The sequence below is a fragment of the Psittacula echo genome (genome assembly GCF_963264785.1).
Source record: "Psittacula echo genome assembly, chromosome: 16".
In the NCBI taxonomy this organism is placed as follows: Eukaryota; Metazoa; Chordata; class Aves; order Psittaciformes; family Psittacidae; genus Psittacula; species Psittacula echo.
Window position 1 is genome coordinate 1,872,314 of NC_137752.1, and position 12,825 is coordinate 1,885,138.

The 12,825-nt window shown below is 49.2% G+C and overlaps 1 protein-coding gene across 2 annotated transcripts in view; it reads right to left on the reverse strand.

Annotated features, from left to right (window-relative positions):
• KCNT1 (potassium sodium-activated channel subfamily T member 1) overlaps positions 1-12,825 on the reverse strand; it is a gene marked incomplete at both ends in the record, with an annotated part of 75,477 nt that overhangs the window by 41,183 nt on the left and 21,469 nt on the right. The gene's annotated exons all lie outside the window — the stretch shown is intronic.

The following is a 12,825-nucleotide window of genomic DNA, read 5'->3' on the forward strand; positions in this document are numbered from 1 at the left end:
CATGACATGCCAATGCTGTTCTTCCTCCTAAGATCAGTACCTAACCGTGACTTGCCCCTTGGCACAAAGGCAATCAGTCCCTGGCTGCTCCGGGAAGAGAAACCAAGTCCCTGTTTCCTGTTAACAAAATCCTTGTTTCCCTGCTCAGAGCATTATTTCTTAATGGGATTTCACCGTAAGATATACTTTATTTCAGCATTTTGAAATATAAAATGGATAAAAACCCACAGCCCATTTACTAATGTGCCAGCTTTCAGCATACATTTAATTTCTCCTTTTGCCTCAAAATGATTCATTAGCTCAATGCATTCATTTACTAAGACAGTCATTCCTTCCTGCTTCATGGTTTGCTTCAGCTTCATCTTCAACCTATTGCTCTATATCTGTTCACTTCAGGGTGGTGTTCTCAAGCCCCAAATGTGATTACTGCTGTTATTAGCCCTCTGGATGGGACTGTGCCCAGGTCAGGGTCTGGCAAATCCTCCTGCAAAACAGGAGCCACTGGGACTGGGACAATCAGGTCTCTCTTTTAGGGATCTATTTGCAAATTCTACACTGCGCTGTATTCCTCATTCCAGAAGAATTTCAATTTCAGGATTGACATTAGATATGAAAAGATCAGATATGAAAATCATGCTCTCAGCATTAAGGCCATCAAGCAGCAGCACTTTTAGGGAAATACCCGGGGAATCTTAACAGAAAATGAATACTCCTCTGTCACACTTTAGCTGTATAGAAGGTGACAAAACCCACATCAAAGAACCCCTTGAGAAACACAGTTCCCACCTGCTGGAACCTCTACATGAAGAAGCCTTTTCTGCTAAGCATTTAGACACAAACCAAGACAGGAAAACCAGGAGAGGGGAGCAATCCAATGCAGGGTCACCTAAAGACCCACAACCCCCAGCAGCATCTCTCCTCCCAAGCCACCTCCCAGGCAGTGACCAAGAGCTGCTGTGCCACTAAAAGCAGGTGAAGGAGAAGGAGTAAAGCAGGAACTTGGAGCAAAGGCAACCTGGAGCTGCCTGGGTCACTGAGCCAACAGCAGTGCGGGAGGAGCTCCCTGGTCCTCTTGGCTGGGAGGTGGAAAGCCAGGGCACTGATGGCAAAGGGTAAAGATCACACTGAACAGGTAAAGATGCTTTCCTGTAACTCAGAAAGCGAAGGGCTGCTCCATAACAAAAGACATCTATGACTAATGCAGGTCCCCAGGGCTGGTGATGCCCATTCGTGGCTGCTAAATGCTCACCCTAAATTCAAATAACACACCAGGCACAATGCATCACTCAGTACATCCAGAACGTTCATTGCTGGGAAACAGAATGTTCCTAGAAAGAGCCGTGGCTGTACAGGTAACCTGAAGCATGGCTCAGTGAGCCTGCTCTGCAGGGACACACTTCCTGTGTCACCCCATGGTACAGGAGGGTCAGCTCCACATCGAGCACCTTGTTCATACAGCCTGTTCTCCAAGGGAATCTGGAGTGAAAATCAACAGAACACGATCAATGTAACATCAAAGAGCAAACAAGAACTTCTCTGGTCCAGAAGCATTCACCCAGCTCACTGAATGCCAACCGGAAGCTGGGAAATCACTGCTTAATTTGAGTTGGAGAGCCCATTACAAAGTGCTGATGTCTCATTTCAGTGTCTGCATTATGCAGAGACCACTGCTGTGCCGGGGGCTGGTGGTGGCTGGGAATTGCTGAGCAGCAATTGCAGTGGTAATCATTTTCCTGAAAATAAGAGTTAGGAACAGGCAGATTTTCCATTAGTCTTAGTTGAACCCACTGCAACTGCATTGTTAAATAGTCTGCTTTTATCCAGGTACCTTTCAGAGCAACACTCCTTTTAAGCACCTATTGAACTTACTATTAATAAAGCACGACCTAGTCCAGCATAACTAGTTGATGAAACAGAAAGGGGCTGGGATTTTTCCGTATTATTCTGGCAAACCAGTCTGTTCTGTTGAGATACAACCCGAATGTGTTGGTGTGCAAAGCCTCCTGTAAGAACAGACAGTTAAATAGATGTCAAAATCTTCACAAGGCACCCTGAAAGGCATCAACTACATACATAAAGATACCTCCATCACCACAAAAGGTAACTCGAATAGGAGAGCACGTTTTGCTAGCAAACATCTGCACTCAACCACATCAGCATCTCACAAGACAATACACCAGCCACAGCAGAGCTGTTGCTCTACAGGAGGGGCTACAGTCACACAAATACAGTGATAATTTAAGGGACTCTGAGCTCAGAAGCCATTAAGGCTCATTATTCCCTCTCTAGTAAACCCCTGGGTTCTATGCACCCATTGGGCAGCTCTAAGGAAATGACCTTTCCATCCAGACCAACACCGAGCTCTGGGGATCAGCACCCTCCACTGCTCCTCATCAGGCTGGTTTGTGCTTGCGCTGCCTTTACAGGGCAATCCTGACCTCCCTTCGTTTAATAACTCCAAGGACGAGCGAGGTCCCATGCAATTTTATTACCACCACAGTCACTTCTTATATGTTAAGACCCCAACAACTGCAATAGCACGACATTAATGGCTTAATGAACCCTCAAACACTGCTAATACCTTAAATGCTACAAACCTCTTTGGCCCAGCCATTTGCTGAAGGGTTTTTCAAGAAGCTTGCCCTTTGCTGGCTGGGGAATGCCCTACATTGTCACCATGCATTCTGCTAAATAGCTTTTCAGAAGCTGCCAAGGCTTTTGAGGTTGCCAAGGCTCACGCACAGCCCTGCAAAAACAACTCCACGCTCCTCCGCAAGGCTTCTGCAACCAGGCTAGCACCAAGCTGCATAAAGCACCGTTAGAAGCACCCCCTTCAACAGAGCTGGCTGGGAACAGCAGTGTTTTTGGGGAAATGTAATGATTTCATTCTATTTCTGTTTAATAATTGTTCTCTTTTCCAATGCGACGTTACCATCGCAGAAGGCAGAGCTCCTGCTTCCTCAGTAGAATATTTTTTTCCCTCTGACATTTGTTTCAGTTAAAATAACAGATTTGCCACCAAGAAAAGAAAGCAAAAAGAAAATAACGTTGATGATCCACCCTCCGTTTTCATGTAGGACTTGGCCCTTCCACCCCTGTGGGGTGCTGGTGCTGCTCCTCCACATAGGGATGTGGTGGCAGCACAGACCCCTTGGCCACTCCACGTGCACAAGAGCAGCCCAAATTACTCTTTTCCTAACAAGACAGGTCCGTGGGCCCATATTTTTGACCACTGATCAGCAGGTGCAGTTAATGAGAGGGTTGAATCCAAAGAGGTTCAGCTCCTTTTACAGTCAAAAATCCGATACCAATACATTGATTACTTCAGATTGCAGAGCTTATCAGAATATACAGGAGATGCTTGGGAGTCCTCTCTGGGCAGCAAGGATGTGTGTACTTATTAATAAAAGTGCTTAGAAAATACTGTTTGTATTGATCCAGAATCCATTTAAAAACCTTATCTCCATTCTCCTTCCATTAGCCTGGAGGGGAAGGTCTTCTCTGGCCCATGGCCGCCAGCATGGCAGCAGGACCTCAGCTGCTGCGGAGAGCCAACAGATCTTTCTCAGCGATGAGCTGTGCCATGAAAACCAGGGTTTAAAAGACACAGAGGATCAGAGCCTTCCTGAAGAGGCTGGGGAAGTCCAGGGCTGGATGGATGGTGGCTCCTACCTGCTGTCCACAGAGACGGGCATCCTGGTGACCTGCGGCTTCCCAGAGGCTGCTCCCCATAAGAGAGACGTGGATCCCTCTGAGCAGCCAGCCCGGTGCTGCCTGCACACTGCTCCACACCACATGAGGGCCAGGCAAGTCCACAGCAGCACTTTGCAATTCCAAGGACTCGCAAATGTGACTGGCATTTAAGCTCTTGTAGTGCTCTGTGTCTGATGGATCCTGGCTCCTGCCTTCCTCTCCCCTGCAGTGCCTGCGAGCAGGGGCCCTCAGCAACAATTGCCAAAGATAACGGGAGGATTTCCCAGGACTTCAGTTTTCTTCCAGGTGAACCCATGTCTTGGCATCTCCACAAACAGAACCCATGAGAGGCTGTGAGCAGCAGGGCAGCAACACAAGAAAGCATCTCAGTGACTCTCCCACCTGCAGTCACAGCGCAGAGAGGCATTATTCTTCACCACGCGCATTACCATCAAGCCTCTGTTTCCCTGGGCTCAGCACCAGAACATAGCCCTTTTTCCCCTGCAAGCCTGCAGTCTGAAGAGGGCCAAGAAGCAACAGGGGATGTAGAGCAGGACAGAGAAGGAGGGGAAAAAAAAACCCAACCCGCAGTGATTTTGCCAGAGCTCCTAAGAAGATATGGCCTCTTTCAGTCCTACAGCTAAGGAACTACAATTATTTCAGTGGCAATGATAATTATTTCAGTGGAATTTCTCCATTTCTACCTGCAACACACCAAGACCCAGAGCACATTTAGGAACAGGGATAATCTTCCTAAGCAATGGGGCTTTGAGCAGCTTGGAGAGGCAAATGCAAAGGGAGCAACACAGATTGAGGTCTAGGAAGCAGCAGCTCCCTGCAGTGCCTGCTCACCACAATCTAGGGCACCAGTAAGTCAATACTGTGCTGTCTTGCATTTACTTTCAGTGCTTTCTCTTCCCTCTGCACGCTGCCTTGGCAGGGTTAATGCCTTTGCACCACAGGCACTGACGAGTTCCCCGAGAAGCCGTCAGATGGATCTACACCCCTGTGAGTTTGCCTTTGTATCTAGGACTCTTTCCTGACGTTTGTCTCTAAAAAGCAACACTATTCATATGAAAAGTTGATTAATTCCACTCGTTATAATTATTCGCACAAATAAAATCCAGCTATTCCCGCCCCCCCGGTGAACACGGGGGATAATGGTCATTACCCTTTGCAGTAAAGCATTTCAGTTCCAGGGGGGAGAAGCTCTGTACCAAGCGCTAAGTGTTATTATTAAACTGTCATTAAAAGCATTTCAGGCAAAGTTCACACACGGCAGGGATTTCTGTCGTCACAGCAGCTGGCTGGAATGGTAATAGGGCTCGGAGGTTACTGCCAAAACCCCAACCCTACCAAAGCCCTTCTCTCCATCTGGGAGTCTCCACCGAAGCACGTTTGCTGCAGGCAATGCCCCCATTGCAGCCACATCCACCCTTAGGGAGTCACCTCCAAAGTCCTCCCTGCTGCATCTCCCACCAAGGTGGGCCTGGGGAGCTGCTCCAGCCCCACTGTGCTTCTGGAGGGTGCTCAGCACCATGGCAAATGGAAGAAACCCACAGGAGAGAGCCCAAAGCAGGGGAACACCAATATTCCCTGACACCATCACAGAGCCACCAGTGCTGCAGCAGACACCAGGCACTCCAAGGCACTAAAAAGACTTGCATGGCACAGGCAGGAATTAACTGGCTGCGTTTTGTGCCCTTGCTTCCCCTATTTACTCTTGGCAGTGCCACTGAACAGCACCTGGCAGTAGCTCCCTGCCTCCTCGCCCAGCATCTCCTCAGCAGTTTGGGAGACTCCTCTGACAAACTGGAGCACTGGCGCTTCAGGGAAGAGCAGCGCTTTAGAAAGCAGAGAGGAGGGCATATTTAGCAGCAGCAAGAGAGCTGGAAACAGAAGGAAGCCTTTGAAGAGCTGGGCTGAGGGAGAGAGATGGAAAAATTATGTAAAGTAAGAAAATACATACGGAGCTTGCAGGCAGGCTGCAAGCCCAGAGGGAAATGGTGTGTCTGCTACCAGAAGAACCTTTGATTTCTGCCTCTTCCCCAAGTTCTCTGTATTAACATTTCAAATTTCAACAATTTCATAGCATTTAGAACAGAGAATTCAGCATTCAGAACTCAGGAGTTCAGAAATCACCCAGCAATAGACATCCATGCTTTGCAGCTTCCCTCCCGCCCGGTGCAATGAGCAGCACCCACACCAGCCCCGGCACCCACTGCTCTGACTGCCTGGGACTCCGCCGGTCTTCCCATGGGTACGCCCTGGATGGATGTAGGGGATTCGCAGCCAATTCTCCTCTTGGTTAGCCCAGAGGAGGGACATCAGGTCCCCTTTGCCAAGGAACTCCCCAATTCCCTGGACTGTTGGCAAGAGCCATTATATAAAGGCAATGCAAAAGCCTCGCACGCCGAATCCCAGAACTGTCATCGCAGCCTTTGCAAACCCATTTTTACCTCTCTAAGTGTGGCTCATCAGCGACGAACACGAAAGCTGCAAACCCAGTGTGTTAACTTGGGACTGCTTAGCGGGGAGAAAAAGAAGCAGAGCAGACCCAAGCAGATGCTGAGCAGATATCCCTATGAAACCACGGTACCTCCGCCACGTTTCCTATTCCTGTGGTGCATTTCACATGCTTACAAGCACAGCAGTGAGCCCCTGAAGCTTTACAGCGACTCGTAATCTCTTCCCGTATCTTAACAAAGCTGACGACAGGCTAAAATAGCTGGAGGAGAAAGGGAAGGTATCTGTATACCTGTCACAGCTGCTCAAGCCAGTGAGGAAATTAAAAGCCCTTGGGTAAAATCTAGCTGTATATCTGCAAGGGAAGCATGAAAAGTCTCCGGGCAGAGCACAGTACCCAGGCACGGCCCAGCCGCTTTTCCAGGTGAGTGCATAATGGGGTCACTATCTGCTTCCCAAGATTTAATGAGAGCAGCGCCCGAGCCCTCACCCAGGCAGAGCTGGCAGCCGGTGCCGGCAGGGACGGGCAGCGCCTTCCAGAGCATGAGTCAGCCTTGGCTTTGCACAGGGAGGAGAGCAATGCGGGCAGCAAGGAGGAAGGCAGCGAAGCTCAGAGGAGGTGCCAGGGCAGGACCCAAACCCAGCCCGGAGGAGCAGGGGGGTCCGGAGCACGGGTTGGCAGAGCAATGTGATTGCCCCCCACTGTCAGCAGCTGCTATTTGTTGCCTCCCAGCTGCTATCATCTTTGCACTGTAGAACGCTTATTACTTTAAGCGCTTGTGCAGTATTTTTCCCATGGGGATCAGAAAACACCTTGTGAGCATCCCTGGGTATTGCTCACAAAACCCACAGGAGCAGCAGCACGGGAGCCGTCCCTGTGCTCAGGCTGTTGGGCAGGAGGAGGCAGTAATTCCATGTCCTGTGGTATAATTACCATGGCAGCTCTTCCTTCCAGCCTTCCCAAGGGGCTGACTCCCACAGGTCCCCTCTGAGACCAAGACCTTTCCCTTGCTGCCCTTCTTCTGCAGGTGGCTGAGCCAAGACCCAGAGGAAGGAGAGGGATGCTCTGAGCGTCCTCACCCGGTGGCTGAGGTCAGGGCAGGCATCAGCAGCGCGCTCACCCCCAGCTCCTGTGCGCATCATCCAACAACACTGCTCTGGGGAACACCCTGCTCCGGGATGCGCCTCAGCTTTTCCCAAGGGATTGACAGGCAGGAAAAGCTGGAAAGGCGCCTTGTGCCTCCCCACGCAGCCTCTCCTGAGCCCTTCCAGCACACGCTATTTCCAGCCCAGCTGCAAAGTGCCTTCAGGAGCTGGTGGCAATCCGGCTGGAGACAAACTACGGTGTTTAATGAGCCGGGAGGTACAGGCAGCTCCCTCGCTGCTGCAAAACACCTCCCCGGGTTCCCTGGCAGAGCTCTCCAGGAAGCAATTTCACAGAGACTTTCAAAATGCCAAAGTGATTCCTACTCTGCAGCTCTAAAGGACTCGGGGCCTTTTCTGTGTGACATTTCTGCAGCAACTGTGCCACTAAAGCACTAACACCCTAAGGAAATGATCAGTCACACTGCAAGGCAGTGCTTGCTTATTAAATGGCTCCGTTTCTGCTTCAAATGTGGAGAATTTTAGCATTTAGCCAGGCTGGATGGGGCTTGGAGCAACCTGGGCTACTGGAAGGTGTCCCTGCACATGGCAGGGTTAGGACCAGACGATCTTTAAGGTCCCATCCAACCCAAACTATTCTGTGATTCTATGAGCTAAAAACCTTCTTAAAACTTTTTTCATATAGATTTCTTTTGAATGTTTTTAGAAAAGATGAATCTTCAAAGCAGAAACTTGGGCTTTGGGGCTCTCCGTCAGCTCTGCTGGTTATGTCTCACAGTAATAACATCTTCTCTCCCCTCCCGAGGGTCACGGGATCATGCGAGGTACCATTTGCCATCCGTTCTCCATTTCTGCCTGTCTTCATTTTGTAATACATTATATAAGACAGAGAAAATGGCAAGTCCGTATAAAAGGAACTTCACAATGCGCTGCAGAAATCAGGCATGAACTCCATGGAGTCTGTGACAGCCTCATCATGGTGTGTGGGAAGGACGAGAACAAGGGGTTGTACCAGACCATTGATCTTCAAGTACGTTTCTTATTTTAACTTCAATGAGAAAAACTTGCTTACCCATCAACAGTGCGCTGCAGCTGGAAGTTCTGCCAGGAAACAGGAGTCCCTGGTGATGTGCAGTGCCCAAGTCAAGGCTCACGCTGTGCTCAGACGCTGTCATGGACGTGACAAACAGAGTCTCTCTGTTTACGCGTTCAGCCAAAAGCATCAAGGCATTAACAGGAACAGGAAGGTGCAATGCTTGGATCATCCAGAGCACCACCATGACCGGGCACAGCGTGCCTAAGAGCCTTAAACACAGCAGTTACGCAATGGCAAAGGTCTCTTACAATGTCAGGTGCCTACCCACTTTGTGTACTCTGAAATACAGGAGCAAGGTGTGCAGATGACTGCATTAAACACTGTCCTCCTGATGAAAGAGGCTGCAGGGGCCTCTTCTACATAAATATCCCTAAAATTCCCCTCAAAAGGAGACACCCGTTGCCATACACATGAAAGAGCACACCCGGTCAGGAGCAGAAGTTGAACTAAAGCCACAGAAAAGCATTTTAAGTCAGGTTATTACACACTGTTGGTCTTATCTGCTCACCAGCTTCTGGTTCAGCTCCCATGACTAAATCATCTGTTGGGAAGGAAACAGCCGCTCCAGGAGCCGGTCTGAGAGCAGATGCTATTTCATGGACAGCAAGGCTCGACCGCCTCATACATCTACAGTAAAAAGCACACCTTAAATAACCTGCCTTGGCCTGTTCTCGTCTCTTATATAAAGACACACAAAACCCAACAGGAATAGGCTCCAGTGTTTTACTCGGTATTTCCTTAAAGACTGAGCTGCAAGCACCATCTTCTCCATTTATATTCATTCTGGCCAGGCAGAAGCTTTTAGGAAGAAAGATTGTTTAATAAACAGACATTTATAACAAGTGTCTGATCTTGCAGCCCCATCATCTGGAAAAGTGTCCATTAAACTAAGTGAAGAACTCTCTGATCATTAAGTGTGTTTAATGGGACCAAGATTAAATTATAACATGACTGTATTAATATCTGCACTAGCAGGTTCAGCTGCACTCCTTTCTCTCCCTAAGAGTTGCTATTGGGAAACAGGGCAGCTTAGAGGACAAAAAGGGCCTTAAAAGGTGGAATAATTGTTCCAGATCTTAGAAGCTGTTCAAGAAAACTAGAATGATCTTGGAACTGGATTATCTTAAGGTCCTTTCCAACCCTAACTATTCTATGAAAAGCAGCCACCAGGCCCCAAAGCAAATCTCAGTGCCCTCTGTGCCCACCAATACACACCAGATCAGCAGCACCCACTGTACTTCTTGGAAATCATCCTCCTTCAAAAGGAGGGTTCACTTCAAAAGGGAATGGGGGATCACGCCAACACATAAAAAGGCACCCGCAGTGCTGGCGAAGGGCATGGGTGTCATCTAGAGACGCATTTCACCTCAGTCTTTCCTAATTCCCTGCAACAGAGATGAACATTCCTCCTCTGTCTTCTTCCTCCCACTAAAAGCCCAATCCAGGCTCTCCAAACTTGCTCCCTCTGAAGCCATGTACTCCCCTGGGAGCTCACTTGGCAAAGCCATTGCTGGGGTGTGAATGCCAGCTTCATTCAGCAGGGCACAGCCATGCCTGGCATAGTGCCCTCTGCTTCAGCATGCTTACAGGCTGAACAAAGCTTACTTCCAAAGCTGGATGCACTTCCAAAGAGCATCACCAGCTGCTCTTGGAGAACCTGCACGTCACGGACACAGCAGAAGACACTCTCCCTGCTCTACGCACCCGCACAGGGCTTCCTTCAGCAGCACAGCCAACAATGGCTTTGGATTTACTTAACTAACCTTGGGCTTAACCTGATCATGCTGCACAGCTCTGGAGCCAGGAGTCCTGCACAAGGCTGTACAGGGCATGCTCCCGGGCATCAGAGAGCAAGGTCTGAGGCTCAATGGGCTTTGCTCTTTTTCAGAGTTGTTTGTTTTGGGGGGTTTAACCCACACCATTGGGAAAGCATCCGTCCTTCATACATGTGCACATGTCTGTAAGCAGAAATATTTATGCTGCTGAACCCTGGAAGGACGAATATTTCTTAGCCACAGAGCACTGCATCTGGCACTAAAACGCACTTACAAGTTCTTAGTGAGAAAGAAATATCTCCCATTAGAGACAGTAACAAAAGCTGACTAGAAATTGGTTTTCCTCACAATTTTAGCACAATAGCTGCTGGCAATAAACCTCTCCATCAGCACTGGGCAGTTCTAAGTGCAGATACAGTGTGGGAAGAAGCCAAACAAGATGACAATATTGAGCTTTAAAAGCATTTCGGATGAAGATGAAAAGGAGCAATCGTTGAATGTCAGCTCTGGAAAAGGCTGATGAGATTTAAAGGCTCTTCGTGTCACCAGCCTGTCACCATGTAACACTTTCAGTGACCCAACAGATTAGTGGCTCCTGCAGCAGAGCCATCCAGCTCGTGGCAACCCCTGTCAACAGCTCTGAGATGGCAACTGGAGAGATCTCCACTCTGGGATGAGACTACAAAGCTTTTCTCCCAGTGGGAAAACCTCACAGTGCTGATTTACCGAGCCGGAACCGTTGCCATGCACGCAGGCCTTGAGGAACTCCAGGCAAGCAGGGATGAAAGGGTGTACAGGAAAGAAGAACGTCCCCTTTGTTGCCCGTGTGCCAGCACGTGGGTGAGCACACTCATGCACATATGTGTGTGAGCTCCTCAGCAAGGGTATGTCCTTGTGCCAGAGAGGTGGAGCTGCTCCACATGACTAGAAAGACCACTCAAGTCATCTGAAGTGAGAACTGAAGTGTCAGAGGAGGCCTTCACTCTCAGCAGCGTGGGTGTAATTGCATCAAACTATAATGAAGCAAATCCATCATCAAACTCCGAGTTCAGGAACAGTGACTAAATAGCTTGCTCAAATAAATGTCTTTCCAGAGACCAGCTGTAACTTCATGCTGAGAAATGCAAGCACCACCTAATACCCATTTCTCTGTCCTTGAACAAACACTGTGACTGTGCATTACAAATACCAAATTAAATTAGCACACTAGTGGCCATGCCAATTATTTCAATTAAAGTCTCTTCTAATAACCAATTACTACCCATTTTATGAAATTAGATATTTTCCAAACAATACTCCCATATGGGGCTACCAGCTCAGATGTAATTATGTGCTTCACACATTGACACGTGGACACTGGGCAAAGGAGTTTCTTTGCGTCTCCACAGCTCTCCCCACTCCCAGTCACGCAATCACATCCCTAGTTGGTCTGAAAGGAAAAGCGCGAGTGTTTTAGCTTTGAAAAACTGCATTGAGCACCCATCTGCAGGAAACCTTTCTGGTTAAGCTTTTTTGCTCATATACAGAATAGCACACTGTGTGCAGTAAGAAGGCCACTTTCAAATTAAATAGCTCTAGGGGATCGATTAAAGCATTCAGATATAATACAGCATGGCTTGGCTAGATGATTATGTCCTAATGGTAATAGTTACAAGACGAACTCAGCTGAACCAGCCTTGAGACAATCTACAAACTGAGCGCATTCGTTTCCTCTCTGCCTGCAGCGGGGCAGAAGCTGCCTGGTCTCTGGTTAAAATAGACATCTCACGTCAGGAGCAGCGATGAATGGCAGCGCTGGCAGAGCCCCAGCTACCCCAGCTCTGTCAAAACCCAAATTACATGAGGTGCAAGGCCAAGCCTTACTCATCAGATGGAGGTATCTGCATCACACCAGAGCTGCTCGGCTGGCATCACCCCTGCCTGGTCCCCGCTCCATGTGAAGGAGGTGAGATCCTCCCACCGCCCCTGCAGAGCGAGGCTCCGGGCTCCCGAGCAAAGGAAGGGGGAAGCTCAGAGGCTGCTTCTTCCTAAAACCCAGAAAGGAGCCAAGGAAGCGAAAGAAACCCAGAAGAGAAGGCAGGAGCTGTGGCACAGGGTCAGCAGAGGCTGGCAGGCTTTGTCCAGGGGGGATGGCGATGCCCTGCCCGGTGCCAATAGCTCCTGCCTTCAGGCTTCGCATGTGCTGGAGCAGGATTCCCACTGCTCTGAGGAGCTCTCATTCCACGAGTCTCAGGGGTGGAAAACCACCCACCTTTGGCAAAGGCCTGCCTTGCTCGTAAACACAGAGCTGGTGGATTTTTCTTGCTGCTTTCTGACAGGATTACACGTTTCTCAGCAGTGTCACTTCAGCCCACAGGATGGCAAGGTCTCAAGCTGACATTTGCTAAACATCTTCACCACCTGCTCCCCAGAAACATTCCTCTCTCCTAGACAGAGGAGACGTTTCTCTTGACAGCTCCTGCCATCACGGAGCAAGCACGTACCCTGCCACTGAGCCACGGCGTTTGTGCTTCATGCTCCAGCTACCGCCTGGCACCCCAGTGATGGGTGCTGAGTGCTGACCCACAGCCGAAGCTCACAGAGGGCTGGCCAGGCCAGAGCAGCAGCACGGCGTTCAGAAAGCCCAATTCCGAACTAAATCTGCTCGTCTCGATCTGAAGGCAGAAAACGACTGCAGCAAAACTGAACCAG